Raw genomic sequence first — 25533 nt, forward strand, 5'->3', positions numbered from 1 at the left:
CGATGTATGTACACTAAAGACAACCATGGTCCCATATTTACCAAAAGGTTGTATAATGTGAAAATAGACTTGAAAATGGACTTTATCAGTAGAAGGAGACATCTTTTGTCCACATTTGACATTAACAATATTTGCATTTTAAAATATTTCATTGTTCTCAATGACAGAGAACATGTAGATGTAGGCCAAATTCAAATAAAATGTATGAGGTAATTCAACCTTTTGGGAAAACAGCATTTATATATTATTGTCTGACACCTACTCTCTTTATGCCCATTAAGTCTTCCAAATTCAAGAAAACAAGTCTTCATGTAGGATCACTGGTCTCTCTTATCCTACACACAATAAATAAGAACAATTATATATACAATAGAGCACAATAAATGAATGTAAATACGATTTATATATGAACACTTCTGGAACAAGTCCAGGGGTGAGCCTCTGTGTTTGAACTAAAATGGCCCACGCCTTCCACATTAAAAAAGTAAAAACAAAGGAAATATTAATAGCTTCACTTTGAAGCTTTACTCTAGCTTCACTAAGAATGCATTTGGTTAAATGGAGCACTGAATTCCACTTGTATGCAATAACAGCTCTTTCGTGTGGCTAAACAAGGTTTTTTTTAACTCATATTGTCCCTGGCCACCGTGTGTAAAGAAAAATGTTCATCATCATTTTACAATTTACAATTTTGTTGAAGGAGAGCACTGAATTCCACTCTTGTGTAATATCACATCCTGCATTATGCTGTTGCATCAGTAAGGCTTCATGAGCTTCAAGCAGTCATGACTTTACGTCTGTGCACAATGGAGGATAGTAAACACAGGTGCTTTTGATTCCCCTTCTTTATATCCTCAGACGTCTTGTGTGGCTTACCAAGGAGTTTGAACAACTGCATTATTGGAGGACACAGACCAAAAAACTCATCTAAATTCCACTTCTCTTTAGAGTTGCTAGGAGAGTCCCCCCCTACAAAACACACACACACACACACACACACACACACACACACACACACACACACACACACACACACACACACACACACACACACACACACACACACACACACACACACACACACACACACACACACACACACACACACACACACACACACACAAGCTTCATGCTCAAGTCCACTTGCTGACCTCTCAGGCCAGACACTCTCTACCCAGACCCCCCCCCCCCCCCAAAAAAAATCCCCTCCCAATCCTCAACCCCTCCTTGAACCTCTACAACCCCCACCTCCACCCTCCCATACTGAAGACCTTTCCTTCCCACACTCAAGTTCCTGTCAAGGCCCTGACAGACAGACAGACAAGTAGGGTGACATCATGGTGCAGCGAGAGAGAGACAGAGGAAGGGGGCTGCCTGCCTGTCTGCCCTCAGCACCCACACAATACAGCAGGGCATCTGGCACTGGGGTGGTGGTGGGGGACTGGGTGGGGGTCTGGCAGGACAAAGCGTTTACATCCCCCTCCCTGGAATATGATTATAGTTTGTAAATGGTGGCTGAGATGTAAACGTGTGAGGAGAAGAAAGGGGTTGAGATGCGGTGGCGGGAGGGTGGGTGGACAACACAGTTATGGGTTTAACAGTGATGACACCAACAGATATATTAGTCCTAACATAGGAGGAGGACTTTGGGATGCTCTCATGTCTATATGGAAATTATGCTCCAGTATTTGCGACAAACTCACATTAAAAGAACTGCAAAATGTAAATGTAAAGACTTCTGGTTATGCAGTTTTTGTTAGATTTCCTCACAAAAATCCCAAGAAATGATATTGAAACTTTTTGAAACGAGCAGGTGCATTGGTCATTTCTATGTATGTGTGTGAGTGTGTGTTTGTGTGTGTGAGTGTTTTGTCACTCACATCTTATTAATTTGCAGGACGAAACAATAGTGCGAACGGTGTCATAATTCTCTCCCTGCAGCGACCCCCTCCTCTGTCTCTGTCTGAGAGGCTGTCTACTCGCTGTGTGCATACAAGTGTCTGTGTGCATACATAAAATAAATGAGCTGTGCGTATGCATTGTGCGAGTCCACAGGCCCAGTGTATATATTAGAAATGTGACTTGACCCTGGCAGGCTGAAGCAGGGTTTCTGCGTCGCACTGGGCGTGGGAAAAAGGGGAGACCTCTTTTCACAGCTGCTTTGGCCGTTGCATTGAACCAATGGAGGCCCCCACCACCCCCAACCTGCCTCCGCCGCTAATGCCCCCCTCCCTCCCTCCCTCCCTCGGTCCCCATTTCCCATTCACTCCGCAGCCTGCTGCCTTTCAGTGGACCCCCGTCCCCCCCTCCTGCGCTCTGTTCGTCACCCGGCTGCACCCCACCACAGCCACCACCAACCCTTTTTTTGCAGCCACCTCGCCTTTCAGCCAGTGTGCATTGAGATGCCAGAGGCCTTTAAGGAGGAAAAGATAAATATTGCATCTAAGTGACTTATGAAATAATGTGAGTAGCCCCAATGCAGAATAAGTCAAAAATAAATGGGCTAATGAATGTTTGTACTGACAAAGCTCAACATCAAAATCAGATCTTATTTCTCACTCTTAGAAGAAGAGTGAGATTCAAACAGGATTTGACTTCTTCACATCATGAGATCATTAGTTTCTTCTTTAAACTCTTTTTGTGTTCTTCAAATCCTATTTTTCTCACTCTCACATTCTCTTTTCTATATCCTTCTCTAAGTCCTTCTGCGATAGACTTTAATTTATGTTAACATACGCCACCACTCTACTCTCAGTGCCTGCCCCCCACACATTCCCCATCCAGTGTATTCATTTGAAGAGATTTATTTCCTATCAAGCTGCATAATGCAGAGGGTATAATTCAAATCAACTTTTAAGAACAGCCAAGCAGCGCAGTTTATGTATACAACATCTTGAAAGCCTAGTAAGAAGAAATTATAATTCCCAGCAAACAGCAGGGTGTTAAAAGCAGATTGGCAACTTTAAGAAGCCATGGGTGGGCGGTGGGTGTTTGGTTTTGCCATTAAAGATAACCTATTACTGATAAACCTCACCATCAGCCTGTTTAAACACATAATACAGGCTTCATTTGCTTCAGATACTCTTACTAATCTGACAGTATAACCATGGAACGGCAGGCTCAGAGTGGAATCGTTAAACAAACACACCCACAAGCAATTTTAGAGAAACTTTAAAAGGTCACATAATGTGCAGAATAACTCCAGCAGATTCTCAGGAGCAGTCCTATCGTGCTGTCGAGCTACCCCGCTGATACGCCAGGCGTGTTGCGGAAATGTTGAGAAGCAGCGAGGGGGCAGCGACGGGGGAGGAGGGAGGGAGGTTGTAGCCGAGAACCTGAAAGGACTCCATCTCCCTTGGCCAACATGCCATGACGGTGTGGAGCAGCCGTCTGAATTGGTTTCTCTGGGGTGGTGGAGCTGGAGAGGTGATGGCAAGATGAGCCCGAAAGGGGATGGAAAGGGGTGGGGGGGTTATGGGGGAGGAGATACGGTGAGGTGTGTTTGTGTGTTAGAGAGAGAGACTGGAATCTGAGGTACTGTAAATGAGCGGGTTACTGCCTTCCTCTCTTCAAGTCTTTCCATATACATGAGAGTGCTCGGCTGTGGAAGCACTTCTATGTGGGAAATCACGCATCCTGCACTTCCTATATGAACTATTGTAAAAAAAAATGCACATATCGTACATGGGTCCTGTAAGGGTAAAATGATGCGTGAATGCAGACCTGTGCGGGCTAGCTCTTAATTGCTGTTATGAATACAAAGAGGATGTGAGGAGTGTCACTTCTGGATTGATGTGTCTCTGCGTCAGATTTAGCCTGTGGCTACGCCTTCACTTCTGAAGCCCACGTCTAACCGAAGCTTGTTTGCATCGATTTATCTAGTTTGTGGATATGATATTGACTAAGTAGACCGGCAGCCCTTATCGAGTTGGAGCAAAGCGAAGGAGGTTTAAGAGGTGGTCGAACGCTATGGAGAAGGATAGCCACAGGCTGTGAAATCCTCTCTGATCTTCCCTTGTCTGATTCTCAAACGCAACTCTTTCTCTGGGGGGGCATGCTGATATAGAAATAGGCCAATGTCACAGAACGCTCATGTATCCCTGGAGGGAAATAAAATCACTTCTTCTGTTTCTCCCCAATGACGGACCTCAATCTCTGTGGATGAGGCTTCATCTCCCTCTGCTTCCCTATTCAACGCTCCCTCCATCACACCGGGTACTTTGTTCTCCGCAGGAGGTTGAACATGCACGAGCTGAGCATCATTCACGGCCTTGATGGCCTGCTACAGCAGCTGTTAGAATAGCAAAGGTAATCTTTAGTCGTGTCACTCAACACTGAGAGGGAAGCGGAAAGTGAGTGAGTCACCTAGTTCTGGTTTCAGCCGTTTATCATATTAAACATTATGCGCTGTTATAAAACACACAGCTTAGATGTTTGGACAACTATAGAGCTATGGCAACTGGGGCCTTACTTCTATTTTCATACTTTACAATAACTTGTTTTTTTATGTAATTGTGCAAACAGTCAAAGATCTGCTGCATAAAATCTCTTTTAAAAACCCTCATAATAATCATGAATTATACCAACAACCAAAATGATATGGCTACTTCATATTTAAATTGACAAACTTAAACAAAACAGTTTGAATGTGTTCCATGCTCACAGAGAACTGCAGCAAAAATGTAAACAGATATGAAAGTGCATCTTGAAACTATTTAGAAAACTTAAAACAGAAAAAGAGAGTTTTTTTATCCCTGTAAGTGTGGAAGAGAGTACAAGGCCTGGACACAGAGCAGAGGAGAGGAAAGTAAGTACTTGGGGGGGGGAGTTCAGAGGCAGGGAGGGTGGGAATTAGAGAAGTAAGGGACTTAGCCACCCTGGCAGTCTTTCCACATGAGTACACCTTGAGCACACATCAGGCCAAGGCCCCACATTCCTACCCATGTATCCTTAAAGGGATAAAAAGCATGGACAAAGGAATTAAAATATAGATTACACAAGTGGCCACCCTGCGTCTTATCTGCCAAAACCGAAGAATCTAACAAATTGGATCAGACGTTATAAAGCAGGGGGCGAGAGGCCGGCCAGTGAGAGGGTGAGGAAAGCACACAAGAAAGTGAACATGTAAAGAATTAGAGGAACAATCTTTTGTGGGGAGATAATTAATAAAAACACAAGGACTTTGTAATGTATTGTGTGACTTTTTAAGATTGACAGTAATGATGTAAAAGTACTGTACTGAATAGTTCAAGTTCAAGTGTGTTTGTAGTGTGAGGTGCTTCACTGTCTCACCTGTAACTGAGAGATGAAGTCTTGTTGTGACCTGCGACCTCTGACCTCAGAGCAGGAGGGGCTGGTGTCTCTTCTGACCTTCAGGTTCAGGCGCAGGCTTTCAGATGGGGAGTGTATATTTCTGTGTGACTGCACTCCTCTGAGTCCTGCAAAAAACATAAAGCATTAGGTTAAGAAAGGGTCTATTTCTGCAGCAGGTCACATGTCTTTCCTTTCTAATACACTGTGTTCTTGATACTTAATGAATATCACTCTAAAAACATTTTGGCCACAATTGAAATACTTTATACGCATAAAATGAGTTATGCTCAATTTTAAAATATACTTCTATCTTTAAATGGTAGTATTATTCGTAATTAAGAATACCCCATATTCTGCCGACGGTTAAATAAGAAAAGAAAAAGCCAGGAAAAGTTTACTTACTCATATTATACAGAGCAATAGATTGTTAAAACTACAAAACATACGTAAAAAAAAGTATACATGACACTGGAAAAAGAAAACAGGAAATGCCAAACAGATAAGTCTAACGTAACCAATTAAGATAATTAAATTCCAACATAAAGACAGTGTAAATTGTAAAGAAAAGTGCAGCAGTGTTATGTTGGTGGACTTCTGTGTGGAAAGTTTATTATATTTCCTTCTTCAACTGTCAGCAATAAATGCATGACAATAGCAATCTCCATGTGCACACACACACACACACACACACACACACACACACACACACACACACACACACACACACACACACACACACACACACACACACACACACACACACACACACACACACACACACACACACACACACACACACACACACACACACACACACACACACACACACACACACACACACACACACACACACACACACACACACACACACACACACACACACACACAAGTAACAAACACACTTCACAAGCGATTACAAAAAAATACTCAAAGATTACATCCGCTGAAACCTGATGTCCTTTGCGGGTTTAAAGCCTCCACGTCAGCCTTTCAATTTTTTTCTCTTTGCCTTGCATGGGTCAGAGGCTGTTGCTAGGCTACCAAACCCAGAATTCATAAGTTCAGAGGAAAGGTTTTTATAGGCCATTTCAATTCAAGGTAAAATGATAATAGAAAATTGATAACGCTGTAATATATGGACTTTGGTGATATGGAATCAAATAGCCCATGAGCCATAAATAGTTTCAGATCTGAATCAAAGTGTAATGTTTGTGATAATAATAATACAAATAACAATAATATTGCTAATAATAATAACAACAATCATTATTATTATTATTAATATTATTATTATTATTATTATAATACCAGTCAAGTGTATAAAGTTTGAATAAGAAACGTAAAACATATTTTTTAAAGTAAAATATAACACTCAAATAAATAAAACCAAATGAAGATGCATTTAAGGACGTATTGTTTTTCAAATTTAAATACGTAATTTAGAGAAGCAGATTTTACTAAAATACACACATACTCAATCACAGTCCTGCAGTCAGTTGAAAATCAAAAGGGATTTCACCTTATTTAAAAAGACAAATTCTATATTTGACAATATATCAAATCAGGTGCAGTAGGAGCCCGCTTGAACACATGCAAAGAAGCACATGTGCAACTGTACAAAAACATGTGCACAAACTCATACACACACTCATACACACACGCATAAACACAGCTCTGCAATCTAGTTGCCAGGTGTGACACACACAAGATAACATCTACAGGATGGGGGCTTGGAAATGCACCGAGCTGCAAACCTAAAACAATGGCTCAGCTGCGCATTGGACAGAGTACAGGCAGGCTGCTTTGTTCCCACATTTCTGTCACAAACAACACTCACCCCTATGCAACAACCAAAACCAGGACATGAAAATATTCAACGTTATCAATACAGTGCAGAGAAAGAGAAGAGAAGGAAAAGAGAGAAGGGGGGGCATCCTGACATATCTACGCTTCAGCAGGAAAGGCTACAGACATGACAGGTTGGTTAGAAATGCACGGCATGCATGCATAAACACTCTCTGCTCTTCTCACCTCATTCTTCTACAACATTTTCAACGCTATTCTCTCCAGCCATGACCTTTTTTATTTTATCTATTTATTTTTTTAATTCCTCCTTTGTTAAAGCACACATAAATCCAGGCTGGTGAACTAATGAAATTACTGATAGACGTTTAAATCACTGTGCAAGACAATGGGGAGCGCAATGCAGCCTTATGGCAGGTGTTGGTGGGCTAGACGTAGACTAGACTGGGCTCCATCTGGTGTGGAGGGCCTCCTCCTGATGGTGGAGAGGGCCCAGACAGACACATATTAATGTGGGAAAACCAACGTCTAGCCTGCCTCTCAGACTGCATTTCAATCTCAAAGGGCCCTCCCCATCTCCTCCATTTATTACCCCTCAGCAATGCATTAATTTATACTGCAACTGGGCCAAAGCTGGGAGGGTGGAGCTGTTGGCGTGGCGGTTGGTGTAAGTTATAGCACAAAACGCCATTGTCAAATCAAATGGAACCATGCCGTATTATTAATGCTTTTGCTGAATATTGCAATTAACCCTCAAAAGGACAAAGGGGAAACACATTTGCAAAATATATGGCAAATTCTGAACAAGGATATCCTTAAATCCGGACTCTGCTGCACCAGAATTACTGCCGTTCACAGACCATATGGGTAACTGAAACTATACAACTGTTAATTGTGTGTATTAAAAAAACAGGGTCTCAATGGGACATGATCATTTACTGGTTCCTGTCACATTCAAATTGAGACACGGGTATCCTGACACTCCTGCAGTGTTTCCTTGATGAAAACATTCATTTGCAATGTCCCATTAATATCATAATTACAACAGGAAACAAATTAGGTTTGTAGCTTATTGTTACACATCACTCACAACATTGGGATATATTCAGTGTGGATTAACACATACAGCAGTATAGCATGTTGCCACAAAAGCGAGAGAAAGCATTTCCTTGTTCAGTTCATGCTAGCTCCTTCTCCACCTGCGCTGCTCTGTGTCGCAGTAAGCTGGGGCCTAACAGTAACACCATGCTCTGTGCTGCTACACACTCACAAATTCTCCACCATGCAGAGCACTGCCACCACGCAGATCAGCTCTGTAGCTGTTAGCAGCTAACACAGGATTGGCTTGTTTAAAATTCAACAGGCTCCACTTCAGAGTGCAACCTATCACTCAGGCAGTGCTGGAACCAGACAGGAGCTCCTCTCTGACTCGGATGGAGTGAGGAAAGAAAAAAGATGATGTGCAGCCCAAACAGCATTTTAAAACAGAAAGACCTTGTCATCCTCTTCCTCCAAAATCCCTGCTTGGCATACTGTACTTCAGCAATCAAAATATATATATTGGTGATATGTGTTAGTGTGTGTGTTAACATAGTACAATTCCCTGATCAGGTACGAAATATTGTTGATGAGAGAGAATACATGTCAGCAACTAAAAATGTTATTTTCATCCTGTGGGAATAAACTATATCTACAAAAAAACAGTTTATCAGCAATTGTAGCCAAGCTAGCAATGCATTTCGTTTTAAAAGTGTACATTATGTTGCCCTGACATCCCGCAGGCCTCTTCCTTAGCAATGTGACACATTGTTCTCCGGTTTTGTGCATGAGACCTGAAAGCTGCTGTTAATAAGCGCATCAATCAAGCTAAGTCCTGGGATATAAGATGATCCCATTGACAAACCTGAATCCCAATATTGTCCTCCTCTCCACCTCATAACCTGTGACACATTACTTTGATGACCTACTCATTCTCCTGATCTTTGCTGTACCTGCTGTAAAGCACCACACATACTAAGCTCAGGGAATGCACCTGATAGAGGGATTATTTCTCCTGGCATCCATCATTGGCACAGTAAATGCATCATAGCCACCTACAATCCTCTCTGGCATGTCGCAGTAAAGCTCCCCACATCAACTTTTTGGAGACAAATTAAACATGCATTTGCAGAGGCACAGCAGCTTGCTAACACAAACAAGTGCATTAGTGCTGATTGTTAAAACTATTTTCCATGATACTACAAAGCTAGTCCAGCATGCAGCAATGAGATATGGGGGCTACTGGTGGAACACGTGACTCCCAGGATTCATCCAATCAGGTGCTTTCCCAGCTACAAACCGTGTTCATCTCCCCTCCTGGTTATCAGCATCCAACTAACTATAAAAACACATCTAAAACATGCTAGTTTAACTGCTATTTTGTGACTAAATGTGTGTTCCGGTAAGAGCAACAGCAAAAGCACCACTGCCGAATCCTCCTCCTCCTCCTCCTCCTCCTCCTCCTCCTCCTCCTCCTCCTCCTCCTCCTCCTCCTCCTCCTCCTCCTCCTCCTCCTCCTCCTCCTCCTCCTCCTCCTCCTCCTCCTCCTCCTCCTCCTCCTCCTCCTCACTCTATGAATGGAGCATGTCTCCGGTTGCTAATACTGTCACTCCATGCATCCCCCGTGAGAGAAATAAAAACTACATTAATCCGTTTTTGTATGGTTTCGTTCTCCTCCGCACCGCTTCACGTCCAGGGAAGCAGGAGGCGTTTCTCGGTGCAATGCACGGACGCTGCTGCGGGCTTCCAGTCTCTCCGTGAGGGCATGCATCCATCCATCCGCTCCGCCAGCAGCCCCCTCGCCATTGGTCCCGGTTCCGTCGTGATGAATGCAGAATTAGTTTGTACATTCGGTTCTCTAGCTTTATGATATTACATAACTCATACAGCTAGATAACCAAAGAGAAAAACTAACCCACGTCTCTTAAAGGAACCGCCGCCGCCGGAGCTGCTTGTGTTGTGGTCACATGGAGCCATTGCAACCCGCCTGCATGCCTCTCTCTCCCCCCTTCTCCCTCTTCTGCTGCTCTCCCGGTCGCTCTGTCTCTCTATCTCTAACACACACATTACTGCCCGCATGCACAAACAGGTTATAGGTAATACCCGGTTTTATTATTACGCGTAATGTTCGATTTTATTCAAAACGATGTCCCAGACTGCGTTGGGATAGCTGTGAACTGAAAGTCTATGACCATAACCTCCATCACCATCAGTTGTATGATTTTCAACAAACGTAAATCCTTTTCGTGGTTACACTACAATCTCAGATTAATACTAATTTCCATTATTTAAAACCATGGTGATCTTCCTCCACTACAAGCCTGGAAAGCATCTGCAGGGTAAAGTCATCCAACTGCAGGAGGAGGGTGACACATTTTCCTGTCATCCATGAACATGCGTAACAGGAAAGGCTTCATGCCACTAATAACCTTAATATAGCGTACATTTCCCCACTAACTATACCATAGCATGTCCAGTTTGAGCTCCTGGGGATTATACACTCATACACCTCGTAGGAGACAGTGTTACTTCAACTGTCTCCCTAAAATATCACAATATGGCCCTCACAAACAACCTTATTGTTTTTTTCAAATGCCAGCTCACATCGACCTATTTCAGAGCACATCGTTTCCGCGTTGAGTGGATTAATCCACGAATTGTTAGAAAGCATGACAAACTATAAAGACATACAGTATAGTTTACAGTAGAGGGGGATCCAGCTAAATGTCAACATGAACAAGTCCAGGCTGACTGAATGTCACTATGGATTAGTTCATTACATGTTACATCTTGACAAACTTGCCTTTATTATTTTGTAATCACCAAATAATGCTCTATAAATATGCATCTTTAAAATCTTTAAATCTTTAAAACAGCTATAGGCTACTGTTAAGCGTTTAAAATCAAAATTTAAATTCAGAAAAATGCACATCGTAGCATACATAATAATGGTCAAACGAGAGGATAAAATACTTTTGCCACAAGTCTTACGTTTAAACTACTTTCCCTTCATTAAAACATGTTTTGAATGTTATGAAGCGGCAGTCTATCTGAAAAAGCATACCTTGCATTTAGAATAACCACAGTATACTCACATATTCAGTCTATTTGAAACGGCAGTTTCATCAATCGGACAGTCATGATGCTTCGTTATTAAATCATTTAAAAAATGATTTGAAAAATTCACAAGCGGCCGATATATTCTTCAACACTCGATCCGGGACGGGAGCATCTCTCCCCGGCTCTGTTCAGCCGTAATGCTCCCTGTTTGGCCATGTGGGATGCCGGCACATTCGAGAAAACAAAGCACATTTTACACACAGCACCACCATCGGTGTATGAATATGAATCCTCAGAGGAAGAATTGGGTAGTAACGTCCATTCTTAGCCGTCAAAAACACTGCAGTATGGCCCAAGGAAGGGAAAATGAGAGTGAGGAGAGAGCGCCTCGGCTATCGAAGTGTCAGAAGAGGGGCGCAGGAGGCGGAGGGCCGCCCGGGGGGCCCGGGGTCAGACTGCCAGGGGAGACGTGCGGTGTCCGCAGAATTAGGCATGCTCATTGGAACACACTTGGGTGAGCAACAGAGCTATGGGGTGGACGTAAAGGACAAGGGGAGGAAGCATAGAAACTGGATAGAGTTTCACTAAAACGCGTTGACATCATGCTAGCTCCAGAATACTAATAAAAGGTATTCACTATTGTCAGCAGAGCTTATAATTGGATCTCGATATGGGGCCAGAAGCCCTCCAAAAATAAATTGAGTGGGTCTCAAGAGCCTCCCAAAAAAAGTGAGGAATAATTTAAAATATGATCTAATACATCCACTTAGAGAATGCATGCATGGTGAATTCACAACCAAACGTGTGCAGTACACGCAGTAGCCATTTTCAAATTATCGAGACAACATTCACATATTGTCCTGAATAAAATATAGTTCAACAATTGCAAAGTCACCTGACAGGCTTTGGGCAATACATGGCAAAAGTGGCCATGTTTAAGGTGTGGGCAATGTAGCTATACCATCCGTCTCACAACCTGTCTGTGTAAATAAGGACACAACGTTTGTTCCAAAGAAACACTGAGCCAGCAGTGAGTCATGAGTACTGAGCAACCTGCAGGTTACAGGACAGAGCACTACAATGCTAAAGAATGACAGTTTGAAATACAATTTAATTTAAAATCGAAATTATAATAAAAAATCACCATCATTTTCTAGACGCCACTTTTATGTTTCAATGAGACATTTCAGCTAGTCTGATGAACCAAATGCAAATCTGAAGCATTCCGCTCACTATCCATTTGGACCACAGCCCAGACTTTGCTGCTATATTTCTAATGGGAGTCCATGTGTTAGCGTATAGCCTTTGCCCTTTACCATTCTCACTGTATTAAAAACAGATATTCAAAATTATGAATTTATTTAGAAACGTCAAGGGCACACAGTTCACTTCTAAATGCTATATAATGATGATTGCATATATTGTCATGGTAATTGCAGTCTTTGATGTTTGTGTTTGACCTGTGTTTTAATTTGAATATTAATAAGACAGTTTTCTTTAGGCCTTTATTATCATGGATTCTTCAAGCTGCATGTTTTCTTCACTTATATGGTAAATGTGTTTCATATTTAAAAAAAATAAACAACATTCTCATTAATCATTATTTGGTAATTAATTTTGGTAAGTAATATTTAAGAAATACATTTTTTTTTAAATGATTATCTCAACTTCCATTTAATGGCAAATAAAACAGCCTGGCAATAACTTTGTAGGTATTAACCATTTTTGGTCTTGTACAAAACACGGGTTGGATTAAGTGGAAATAATAACTATTCGAAACAAAATGATGTTTAAATTAAGTGAATAATTAAAAATATTAGCACATTTTAAAGATCAAAAGTCAAAGAGTTTGTGTGTGTGTGTGTGTGTGTGTATTATTTTTGCTTTGCCTTGATTTTACTGTACATTAACCTGACTCTCCGCTCCGCCTTTCATCAGCCTCACGTGAATTCATGTGCACACGCCCCCTGACTGCGTCACTTCCGGCCACAGGCGTACAGTAGGCCTACGGCACAGTGCAGTGACGACGAGCTCAACATTCCATTCTATTAAGTTATAATATATTCCGTTCTATTGTATCCCATTATATTCCATTCTATTGCATCCCATTATTTCCCATTCCATTATATTCCATTCCATTCTATTCTATTGCAGTGTATGCACATCTTGCTTGCCCAGATTTGTATTAGAAATGTAAAAAAAAATGTAACGTCGTTGTGTTTATGCTGTCTGCTAAACGCGCAGTAAAAGAAAGGATATTTTTTGATATCGCTTTTGTTTCTGCCCTGAGCACAACCTCAAAACGAAATCTAAAAGAAAAAAAAAAAGTAGCAAAAGCAGTGTCTCAAATATGTTCGGTAAAAAAGGCTTGAATTAAAATGTTTTAGGGCGTTGACGTTGTATTAAAGAAAACTAGAGAGTGGAGTTCAGCACCTCTGAGTGAAAAGTACAGTCTCTGTCCTTGGTGCTGAAACGAATGTAATAAAAATAACGGCGCTGTTTAAAAATGGAAGGGTGAAAAGAAAAACACTTAAACAATTTGGGTTTGTTCAGGCAAGGTTAAACCTATTTGGTGTTTAATGAAATGTAAGAAAATGTATTTAGAAATTAAAGTTACCTTATTAAAACGTATAATAATGGTCATATTCTGATGCGAGTCACACCTTAGCATTCAACTGAACAGTTCATGTACATTGATACATTTCCGTTTTAGCTCTTTTTAAATGAAATAATTAAATAAATGAGACGAAGAAGTATCATCTAAATCTGCTAATTATAAGAAATCAAATCTATTTTTTATTTTATTTTAGACCAGAAGAGTACACTCGATTTGACTTAAAATCTTATATCTAAATATTATAATTTATTTGGCCAAATTTGATGTCTGATGATATAAGTTGGAATGTTAATATAAGATGCTTAAATATATTATTGATCTTCATAGGCAAACTGTGTGTACTGTCTTATCATTTCAATTAAATCTCGTTTATTAGAATGAATATCACGACTGTTACATGTTTTTATTTGGCCAGTGAAATTATGTGTTCAAAATGATATATATTATAAAGGGGGCTAATAGCTTAGTTCTGTCAATTCAGTGCACACTAGGCCTACACCTGTTGCACTGCAAAGAAAGAAAGAGTGACATTTAATACTTTTAAAAATGTTATATTCATTTGATGGATTTATTTTGCCTATAGGTTTAAAGACTACACTTAAACATCTTAAGATAAAAAGAATACCATTAGTTACCCGATTGAAACCTGATATTAAGTAAATATCAAGTATTTTAACTTGAATTATTATGACTTAACCATTCATTTTGCTGTGCTAGTTTTGTGGGAAGAAATACCTCTTACCCTTGAAAATATCAACCCTGTAAAAAAATCCCATACGTTTTTTTGTCTTACTCTCTTTAAAGGGGTTTGAGGAACTAAACTTTAACACTACACATTAAACACCTGAAACCGAATAAAAATGTGTGTTCCAAGAATATAATGCCTCTCTATTGTACTTAACTGCAAAGGCATGATTAATACATTTCACACTGTAGCTCCGGAGAAGATTTTCCCACAAACAAGTGACCCAAAAAAAAGAAAAAAGAAAGAAGAAGAAAAAAAAAAACGCCCAAAAGAAAGAAAGAAAAAAAGTCAACATCAAGTTCAACAACGTGCTGGTGCTCATTAGCATCACAATGCTGTCTGGGAGCACTCAGGTCTTCTTAACAAGAGGCTCTGGCGTCAAGTCCCTCCACCTCCCAGCCAAGGGGACATTTTCCCAGGCTCTGCTAACAATCACACAACTGTTTGCTTTATAAACGCCAGCTCAGGGGCCACTCAGCCCCCTCATCACCGCTCAATGGAGGCTCCCGCTAATATGGGATGGAGCAGCCTGCTGCCACTCGCCACTCACCACTCCAGGCTGCTCTATTTATCAAAGTGCAGTTTACGGTTTTTATCATAATGTCAATGAAATGTCATATTGTTAAACATTATTTTGGCTTATTATTTATTTATTTCGATAATTATAATTTAACATTGGTATAACATTTTGTCACTTGCCAATCATCCACATATCTCATAGCCTCAAGGTTAAACATCCACACATAACACATTCAGAAATCATACTCACAAGGCACGAACTTTGAATAAATCCCGCAACTCCGGTTCAAGTCCATTATGTATTTTTGACGCACGTTTCTATCACCTCTCAGCTGTAACCAAACTATAAGAGCCAGGATTCCAGCGAAACTCAAACGCTGCATTCACTGTAAACCTTCAGAAAGGATTTTGTTATTTAAACACTGGCATTACTTTTAATTCAGTGACTAGACACCAGCCGAGGCCGAGGCGATACTGCTGCCAGCATCCTCTCCGCATCCTAACATCTCCTGCAGCCTCGGATGACAGTGTGCGCGGAGCTGCTGCGTCGCAGGTCCCCTCCTCTCTCTCTCTCCCCCACTCTCTCTCTCTACCTCTACCTCTCTCACACACACACACACACACACACACACACACACACACACACACACACACACACACACACACACACACACACACACACACACACACACACACACACACACACACACACACACACACACACACACACACACACACACACACACACACACACACAGCTATGGACGACGTGCACAGAAACCCAAACGCATTTTGCACCGCTTATGCATTGACCATTGTGAACTGGTGTCCATTGTTCTGTTTGAATAACGCGTCTCCCTCTTTAGTGGCACCCGGCATGGTTTTTGGAAGCATTTGATAGACGTGCTGAGCGACGTGCACCTCACGGCTGCTGCGTCTGTGGCAGCACGTCGGTGCATGAAGGGGTGGAGGGAGACACCACTGAGGACTTTTAGCAGACTGATACGACAGAACCTAATTTTGGATTGTATGGGTGTAGGCAGGAATGCATGAAAAAGGTCGATGCCGATGCCACGTGATGTAAAAGCAGATCACATCAGCTCAGAGGGTGTGATCCCAAATGTATAGACCTACACTTTTTTTATCATCAGCACACTCCATTCTCGCCCTGTCCCCCAGCTGCACATCCTGAAGGCACCGGACAGAGTCCGTTTTTGGCAAGAGAAGCAGGCAATGATCTCCAAATCTGCACCTTGCTGGACTGAAACACCTGAGTCAACAGCTTACAGGAATACCGAGCCAATACGAGCCTTAACCCAATAGAAACGACTCCAGGTTTAAACGGAGTGATGTCCTTACGTTTCTAGGCAGGCTGCAGGAAAAATGCGTAAAAGAGAAACGATTTGCCAGAGATGGGCACGATCAAAGCGCAGCAGCAGTCTGTGGTGCTGTTGCCGCAGCAGCGCCAGGAGAAGCAGATGCTTTCCTGGACTCCTGCGGGTCACGTTGCTTTTACGTGGAGTGACGTTTCCTTCCTTTCTGTGCGTAAGGGAGCGCACGGTGGACATTCATGTGCCATATGCTAATCATAAGCAGGGTAAAACTAGTGAATTAAGCCAGTTACACAATAACTTCAGACTGAATGTGCACACAGATAAGACTCAACGCTGCGTGCAACAAATCTAGCCCTTGAAATTAACGTAATGTTTACGCGATGACGTCAGTGTCATGGATAGGTTATTCCAAACGTTATCCGATGCGCCTGTGTGAGGGGTCCACGGTGGAGGATCGTTTGTGGGGTCTTAACAAGGCTGATTTGTGTTATAGGTCTAATTTACTGTCTATGGCACGGTGGCATTTATAGGCATAGCCTATCTGTAATGCATTATATTTAAGGAGAAATAAATAAATAAACGTATCTTGCAATACATTAAATGAAAAAAAACTTGAGTATTTTTTGTAATCGCTTGTGAAATGTGTGTGTGTGTGTGTGTGTGTGTGTGTGTGTGTGTGTGTGTGTGTGTGTGTGTGTGTGTGTGTGTGTGTGTGTGTGTGTGTGTGTGTGTCTAGCATCTTTAGCAGAAGTCACAATTGTATGGAAACTATAGAACATTACAAAACGTTAGGATGATTTCCATTACGTGTAACCCAAAAAGCTTTTTTTGGTGCATACATTATTGTAAAATGTTAGCATATAGGTCACGTTTTTAGCTCAACGTTTTAAGCCACCATACGAAGACAAAATGTTGGACCACATTCTCAAACAAGGGTTGTGGGTAGTGCACCAGCATGTTCATATTCACATAATTAATTACGACATTAAATTAAGCTTAAGGTATTTGATACATGTTTTTTTATATCGGCTACCTACATTGGCCTTTTTCTGTTCTATCGTATTTTCTACAAGTTAAAAAGCTGTAGTTAGCTAGACAAATAAATGGCCAACCAGCTTTGAGCCCTATAAAATAAAGGCAAGTGTGTCCTATTTCATGCACTAATGTAAGGATTTATTTTTGTACAACCTAACTGGACGGTATGTCTCATAAGGCCTGCACAATTCAAACATTCAGGGAGGTTGAGTGAGCTGGGCTGACAAAACGTTCCTGAAGCACTGCACACATCTCATCATGGGTATTAACAACCAGATATTCAGAGTCCTCTAGAATCTTCACATCTTAGAAACTATAGACAATACTCATAATCCAACATGTCAGTGAATATCGACTCAATATGAGCTAAACAGGGACATCTATTGGCTGAAAGCAGTACTGCAGCTCGGGCCTGGTCAGGTCTGACTGGCCTAAATCCACAACACGTTAAAACATTTAAAAAAACAAGAAAATATTTTAGCAACGATATAATTACAACACATCCTCTAAATTGATGAGGGGAAATATGTAAAAACATCTCTACATTGGCAGACAGATTGATCGTGTATTTGATGCAGGAAGTGACAGGCCTTTTCGAAATGTGTCCAAAAAAAATCTAAATAAATAAAAAATCCAAAACGAACTTGAGTGGAATGTTGGGCGTGTAAAGATAATTATTTATTCGTTATTAAGGCCCCAAAATACGTGAATATTAACGAATAATGACCCAGTGGGTCCACGTGATGGTGCAGAATAGAATAAACGATTGTACAAATGGAAACCTTAGCTCGAAAATGTGATTCACGTTTAACAAACGACCTGGAAACGTACATTTATACAACAGTGTGATCTAGTTAACATTTTGGTTAACACAACAGGCTATCACCTCTTTCAGAACTGTAAAGTCATATTTAAAATGAATATTAATTAAAGAGATGATAAGTTATGAAAACAAAGCTTCGAAGGTCTTGTTGTGTATTGAGTTGTAGTGTATAGAGTCTTTTGTTTGCATTGCTCTAGCAGGTGATAGATTTATATTCATTTAAGTAATGGCACAAAATGAAGGACTTTATATTCCTAAAATGCTCTAAAACAATAAGGGTTTACACAGATTTAAATTACATTTTAAAAAGGGAATTATGTCGTTGTGATTTTAGATCATCAATATTATCATCAATACATCTTGTTATTTGAGTTACTGAAAATAAATGCGAATTATTATCCTAATAGGCTGTTATCTGAGTTTCAGTCTTTTAATTCAGCCTATTATTGTTCTGGAAATGTCTGGAATTAATTGGCTTAATACTTAAATAGGTATTGTTTTTAATATTGTATTTAGGCTGAAATGTAACCGACACAGCTCAAATCATTTGGTAGCAACATACATACATGTGCTTACATGACTTTAGAGGACTGTTATACAAAGAAGGCACGAATATAATGTTCTGTATAAATTAAATAATTTTTTCAATTCATTTTCAATGTTTAAGTATTATATTTGAGTCTTTAGAGTCAGTAAAACGAACAGGCAAATACACAGAGCCAAACGATTAAAGCAAATTCAGCGCAAATAGGCACTTAGTGAATGAAGCACATTGATGTTCATTAACTTCTGAATTACCTTTATATTTCTGCTCTTTGATTTTCGCTTTTTATTTGTATAAAGTTAGTGAAATAGTTTTCTCCCCATTTCACTTTTTTTTTTTTTTTTTAAATAAAGATGTATTTAATAAATGGATGCCCTTATGTATTTATTCAGTAAGCATGTCTCTCTTATGTTTGGTGTATTTTGGCATTTTCATTACAAATATGTAATAAAATGAAAAAATAAAGATATATATTCTTAAGTAATTAACTTCGTAAAATAATTATCATTTGCTGAGAACAGATACTTTCAAGATTTTATTTTCAAGCACATAATCCAGTATAGCCTGTCAGTATTGAAATAAATGAATTGATACTGTCACATTTTACACACACATTCAGAACACCTCAGGCAGAAAAAATCAAATCCTAATTCTCCCAGTTCAAACATGTCTCCATCATAAATTCATTCATTTCTGTCAAACTTGTATGACTGTCATGTGGCCATGCGTGACCACACCGAGCCCTTTTGGGTTCACTTGTTAATAACTGGCCAATTCAAGTGGCCACTTCTGGGAATTGTAATGGCCGCTCTTCAAAGAGGCTTGACCTGACACAGGGACATAAAGGAGTCAGAGGTCACGCATGAAGACCAACAGGGAGCAAGTGTTTGTCCTTCCCAATGTCATGCCCATCAATTAGCAACTAGCTGCTGATTGTAATACATTATTATTTTGTTATGAGGCTGCTGTGGTGGTGGTATTACAAAGGATTTTAATCAAATCCAAGAAGTGAACACTAAAAAGTGTGTGCTTTTTAAGTAAATTCTGTGTATTATTCTGCTATTGACTTTTAATGTGTATAAAGGAAATCCTTGTGACAACTAACATTAAAAGCGTATATTTGTCAGTAATACCACTTGCATGAAATGCATATTGAGAGCAGCAACAGCGGGTGTCTCAAAGTCTCCGAGCTCTCTTAAATCTATTCTGAATTCCCCGGTGGTTTAATGGAGCAACATTATATAGATCTGTTTATATGTTTATAAGAATGTAAAGCCCTATTGGGTTTCTATATTCAAAGAGTGCTGCCTCATCAGACAAAGCAGCATGATGGGAGCATTTTTCATTATAAACAACAATGCATTCCATAGGCAGGGTATACAATTGGCAACAAATGCATTGTTTACAAATGATATAATACCTCAATAGTCACTGCAAATCCAATTCCCACAAAAGATAATAGGAGATTGTAAGATTTCACAAACAGGTGAGTAAGGTAGATCTAAGACTGTCAGTAAGAAGCACTTAGAGACTCGGCTGACATGACCACACACAGCAGGTCTACTGTAGATTCACGCAGCAGCAGTGATCAATAGGCATAATGCAAAGACTTTCAGGAGAACAGTTACCTATAAGAAATCAAGTAGACCTGGAATTAAACCTCCACACTCGTAAAAAGACATCAAAGGTGCAGCATGTCTTACACATTCAGGCAGACAGGCTGAAGCAAGAGACAAACTGTCATGTGAACACCATCATTCCCACAGCAACAAGCCTCACTTTCATGAACAGAAAGCTGATGAAAATGATAACAAATACTATAAAAATATACTAAATGTAGAGTAATTCCAGCATAATTTTCAAACGCAGATTATAACTTTGAAATTAGTTTAAAAAACATAAATAATATACATTTAAAACAATTCCAAATGAATAAAGCAACTTACATTGCAGCTTCTTCTGATGCTCAGAGAGAGAGAGAGAGAGAGAGAGAGAGAGAGAGAGAGAGAGAGAGAGAGAGAGAGAGAGAGAGAGAGATGCTGGTTCATTCTAAGCCATGTACAAACAGACTGGTCCTCTTACTGCTTTCCTGGTTTAATTGGGAACAGGCTGAAGGTTATGCTAATGAGCGCTGACATCAGTCTTAACGCCCCCCCCCCCCCCCCCCCCCATAAAGGAGAGGAGCAAAGGGCCAAAGTCGCGCCTCTTTTCCCAGGCAATTCCGCCGGTCAAGTTCAAGCGCAGCGCACGATTGTCATTCAGAACACGATAATGCACAGAGCTCATTCATGGGGGGGGACACACACACTGTTGGCCTGCAAACACATTTAGCTTAAATCGTGAAGCACGTAATCAAAGCTTATAATTTAAAGCACAACAAATGCATGATTGTCAAGAAGCAAGTCCACAAACAAGCTAGGTGTTTTTATTTAAAAAATGTATATTAAGACACATTGTGCATTTTAACTGTGGACAGAAAAATGACAATGTAACAGATAACAAGCACTATAAATAAATAAATGAATATATGCATTCATACTGGTTTTTACACCCTTTTAACTTTAATCAAAATGTTGTGAAAATGCTCGTTCCTGTGGGAATGAAGAACATGTCTTACTCGTTTTTTTTTATATTGACACTTCGGTACTTTCTGTTATATTTTCCTAGGCATGCAGTGTTACTCTGGGTTGGGAAAACACAAGGAGCTTCTTTTTCTCATGAAGCATGAAGATGATGAGAGTCCAAGCCATTCTTACATTTATTTACATGAAATAAATACATTCAAATAATATTCATATGCATCTATCAAGAAGTAGGGGATATCATAAAAGAAAGAAGTGTTAGAGACTTTTAAGATCAAAGATAAATGAGTTTCTGTAAAGGGGTTGCAGGTCAGTAATAGAAAGATGTCTAATATTCATCTTCTTATTACAGACATATGCATTTCCTAACATTCGGTCTATATGCTGTAAAATGTATTATCTCTTCGATTTACACACGGCATCTATTGCACGTCTGTCCGTCCTGGGAGAGGGATCCCTCCTCTGTTGCTCTCCCTGAGGTTTCTCCCATTTTTTCCCCTTAAACTGTGGGTTTTTCTCTGGAAGTTTTTCCTTGTACGATGTGAGGGTCTAAGGATAGAGGGTGTCGTTTTTCTCATACTGATATTCTGAACAATCTGTGCTGTTGTATTAGCTGTAAAGTGTCTTTACTGTAGGCTAATTTGATTATATGTACAGCACTTTGGCTCGACCAAAAATCGTTTATAAATGTGCTATATAAATAAAACTTGATTTGATTTGAATATTGCATTTATTAAGTATTAATAAGCATGTGTGCACATATTTTCACTGGCACAGATAAGAAGAAAATTGTATACAAATAAATCCTAGTAATTCTTTAAGCACAAAATGACACTTGTGTTTGTCTTTGTGTGTGCATCGCCCATCTGTGCATGCTGGATCATCCATGGAATCCTCTGCAAACTCTCAGTGAAATAGAATTAGCAGCATGCATTAGGGTAATTACAGTATAAGTGTGCAACGATTCATGTCGTCCAAATCCAGAATCTGTATGAGGACGAGCCAAAGTACCGGCTTAACACACTCAGCAGAGTCAGGCCGAGCTAATTCTCTTCCATCTGGCTCTGGACCTGGAAATCAGACGAGCCAGATGCAGTGAGTCAAAATGCAGATATGAAGCTTGTATGCATATCTTCATTTCATCTTATTAAATCCATAGCCCTGGTTTGATCTTGGGCCGTTACAGGAGGAGGAAGGTCTGTATCTGCACCTGTGACACAAAAAAAGACGGCTTTTTAACTCTTAAACTACAGGTGAATAACTCCACGTTTAAATATTCTTGCTGTGGGATAAATAGACCTTTCTCACTGGAAACAATGTCACAATTAACTAAATAAATGCTGGCTCAATCCATTTGGTTGCTTTTGGAGGAAGAGTCCTATTGTACATAATGAAATAAGTCATCGTTAGCAGCAGTAGTCTAAATATCTGCTTTTAAAATAAAGACGTATGTGAAACTAAGCTACATCTAATTTTGTCTTAACGTAATAGAACAATGTCTACACTGTGTTTCTTGCCCTTGTCTTAGAGTACAAAGTCAGACTCCAAATTAAAGCCAATACGCCATATAAAAGGTTCTTATTTTTACTGTAATCAATAAGTCATGTGGTGTATTTGCTTGCCTCATGACTGCATGTTTGATTGAAAGGCATGCATTAGTCTGGCAACATCTTTGCTTTGACTGTTCACAGCAAAGACATTAAGGAGTTGAAGGATGGTGTATTCCCAATACACTTGTTTTCTCTCTTCCTTGAGATATACAGTAAATGTGTGTCTTTGTAATTAACAGTCATGAGACTCACTACTAAATAAATCCCTGTGACAAAGCAGATCTGGCCCTCCATCGTTGGTTCCCACAGCATTCCCCGCTCAATGCAGCATTTAGGAAAAGAAACAAAAAGGAAAAGAGCGGGGAAAATGAAGGGAGACGGTAAGTAAGAAAAAAAACATGGTGGTGGCTGTGGGAGTTTCCTTTGACGGGGCACCATTGCAACATTTGCATATATTCAAATCAGCAGATGAATACCGTGCATGGGAGCAAACAAAGACAAGCCAATGGGAGGGCTGCATCCCTACCGCGGGCTCCGAAACAGCCGCCGGTATCCCAGCAGCACCCTGGGAGACACACAGGGAAGTGGTGTGGGAACCGAGAGGCCCCCCGAGCTGGGCAGAGAGGGGGGGAGCCACTTGTAGCCCGTGGTGAATTAGCATTTTATTTGTGTCCATTTTCATCAGTAATTTCTGCCCCGCCACTTCAGCCACAGATGGCTAACATGGAAGAAGGATTAGCATTGTGACAAAGATGATGGTTATGGAAGTCTTTTTCCACCCAGAGAGAGACATTTCCTCTCACAGTGTGACTGACAGTTTAATGCCAGAGATGTTGGAAGAATGTACAGAATATTTATCGTGTTGTCAAATGTTGATAAGAAAAGGGTACATGTTAAGTGATGTTATGGCAGTGAATGGAACAACATGCATCTTTATGTTACACTATCCATATGGAAAGACATCCAGATGGAGAAAGAAGACACTTTTTGATTTAATATGCAAAAATGTGATCCTAATTAAAATGTGATCGCTCCATTTCCTCTTGTTCAAAATGGCACAGACTAATTGCCTCAGGGTATAGGCTGGATTTGGATAAGCAGGACTCATACGGATCAAAACACAACACAGAGTTTGATATTGAGCTGAACAACTAATTTCATGTGATTTATGTTTACAGATGCGTGCCCGTTGGTGCATGCCTGCCCACCTGAGATGCTGTTGCTTCATCGCACAAAGCTCCATTTGATCAAATTCACAGCTCTCATTTGAAACGTCATGCTCTTTTGCGCAAATTCACGCGGCAAAGGATCAGACACATCTTCAGCAGAAGGGGTGGCACCAATTAGCAGAAAGTGGGATTTCAATCAACTTCTGCAGACCACCCAAATAACATGCTAAACACAGATTTGAATGTGGTGAATGGGTTTGGTAAAAGATCTTTTGGAGGGCGTGCGACTGGAAACCCTCCGCACTGTTGGAGGCACAGGGGCCTCCGCTTTACAGAGGATGAGCTGACATTATAATGCATGTACAGGCCAGCGTGTGTGTGTGGACAATCATTCTCATCCAGAGTCACCAAGCATACCACAGAGGATGCATCAGTGCACCAAGAGCTGTTGTCCTTTTACCATAATATTCCCAAAACACCTCATGGTTATAATAATCTGTGGTTTAGAGGTCATATGACATAATAAAACAAACACATTGCAAAGATATAAACATGCCTGCCGGCTTGATAGTAACAATGTTAGTATTATGGGGTTTTTCCTTAATTGTATTCATCAAAATGGAAAATGTATACTTTAATTCTTTAGATTACATCAACTCCCTCCTGCTCTCGCCCCCTCCCTGGTGGCTGTGTGTTTAATGCCAAAGCAGAGAAGCATATCTGAGACTTTAAGCTTCACTATTTGCATACTGTTTGTTTTCATCCAATGAAATGTTAAGATGCATGATGGTGCAAGCATCAAACATGGAGATTATTATTAGGAGGATCTCACAGAGGTGGTCTATAGGCAGGAAAAACTCACTAGAGACTGAATTTGTATACGAAGGATATTTGAATTTGTCTTGCTCAATGTGAATAATTGCATAAATACTAAATCTGAAAAGGCAGCATTTGAAATTATATTCATTAGTTTGGAATTCAATTTCAAAACCTAAATGTTTATAGTATGACATTGAATTCATTTGCTCTGAAAATGTATTTGATCCTTGCTGAAAACTCAACTCCCCATACATTTTATACTACCACATTCAGATCATGCAATTACATTTAAGCAAAGGACACTACCAGATGTGTTCTTGTTGTTGTCACTTTGCATGTAATCTGGTGTACAAACTCCAATGCAGTGCAAACTGAATTTGAATTGTAAGAACTTTAAGTATTGAGAGGGTTGCATTTTTCAGCGAGGATCAAACACACTTTCATTTAGAGGCCTTGGTGATTTTAGTATACAGTGATCCTAAATACATAAGTAATTTTGTTCTAGATGAAACAAGCTAATTAAATGTACAGAAAAGGACTATCACTCTTTATTGGACATTTTAACATTCATTCAGACCTGGG

The 25533-nt window shown here is 40.2% G+C and overlaps 1 long non-coding RNA gene across 1 annotated transcript in view; it reads right to left on the bottom strand.

The window, feature by feature from the left end:
• The window catches only part of LOC117546161, a 36869-nt gene extending 21262 nt beyond the window's left edge, over positions 1-15607 (bottom strand). Inside the window, exons 1-2 of the long non-coding RNA XR_004568944.1 lie at positions 15346-15607; positions 5293-5438 (exon numbers count right to left, since the gene is read on the bottom strand). This is a non-coding gene — a long non-coding RNA (uncharacterized LOC117546161). The remainder of the gene's footprint in view (positions 1-5292; positions 5439-15345) is intronic.
• Between the last annotated feature and the right edge of the window lie 9926 nt (positions 15608-25533).

The sequence above is a fragment of the Gymnodraco acuticeps genome, unplaced genomic scaffold (genome assembly GCF_902827175.1).
Source record: "Gymnodraco acuticeps unplaced genomic scaffold, fGymAcu1.1, whole genome shotgun sequence".
Lineage (NCBI taxonomy): Eukaryota > Metazoa > Chordata > Actinopteri > Perciformes > Bathydraconidae > Gymnodraco > Gymnodraco acuticeps.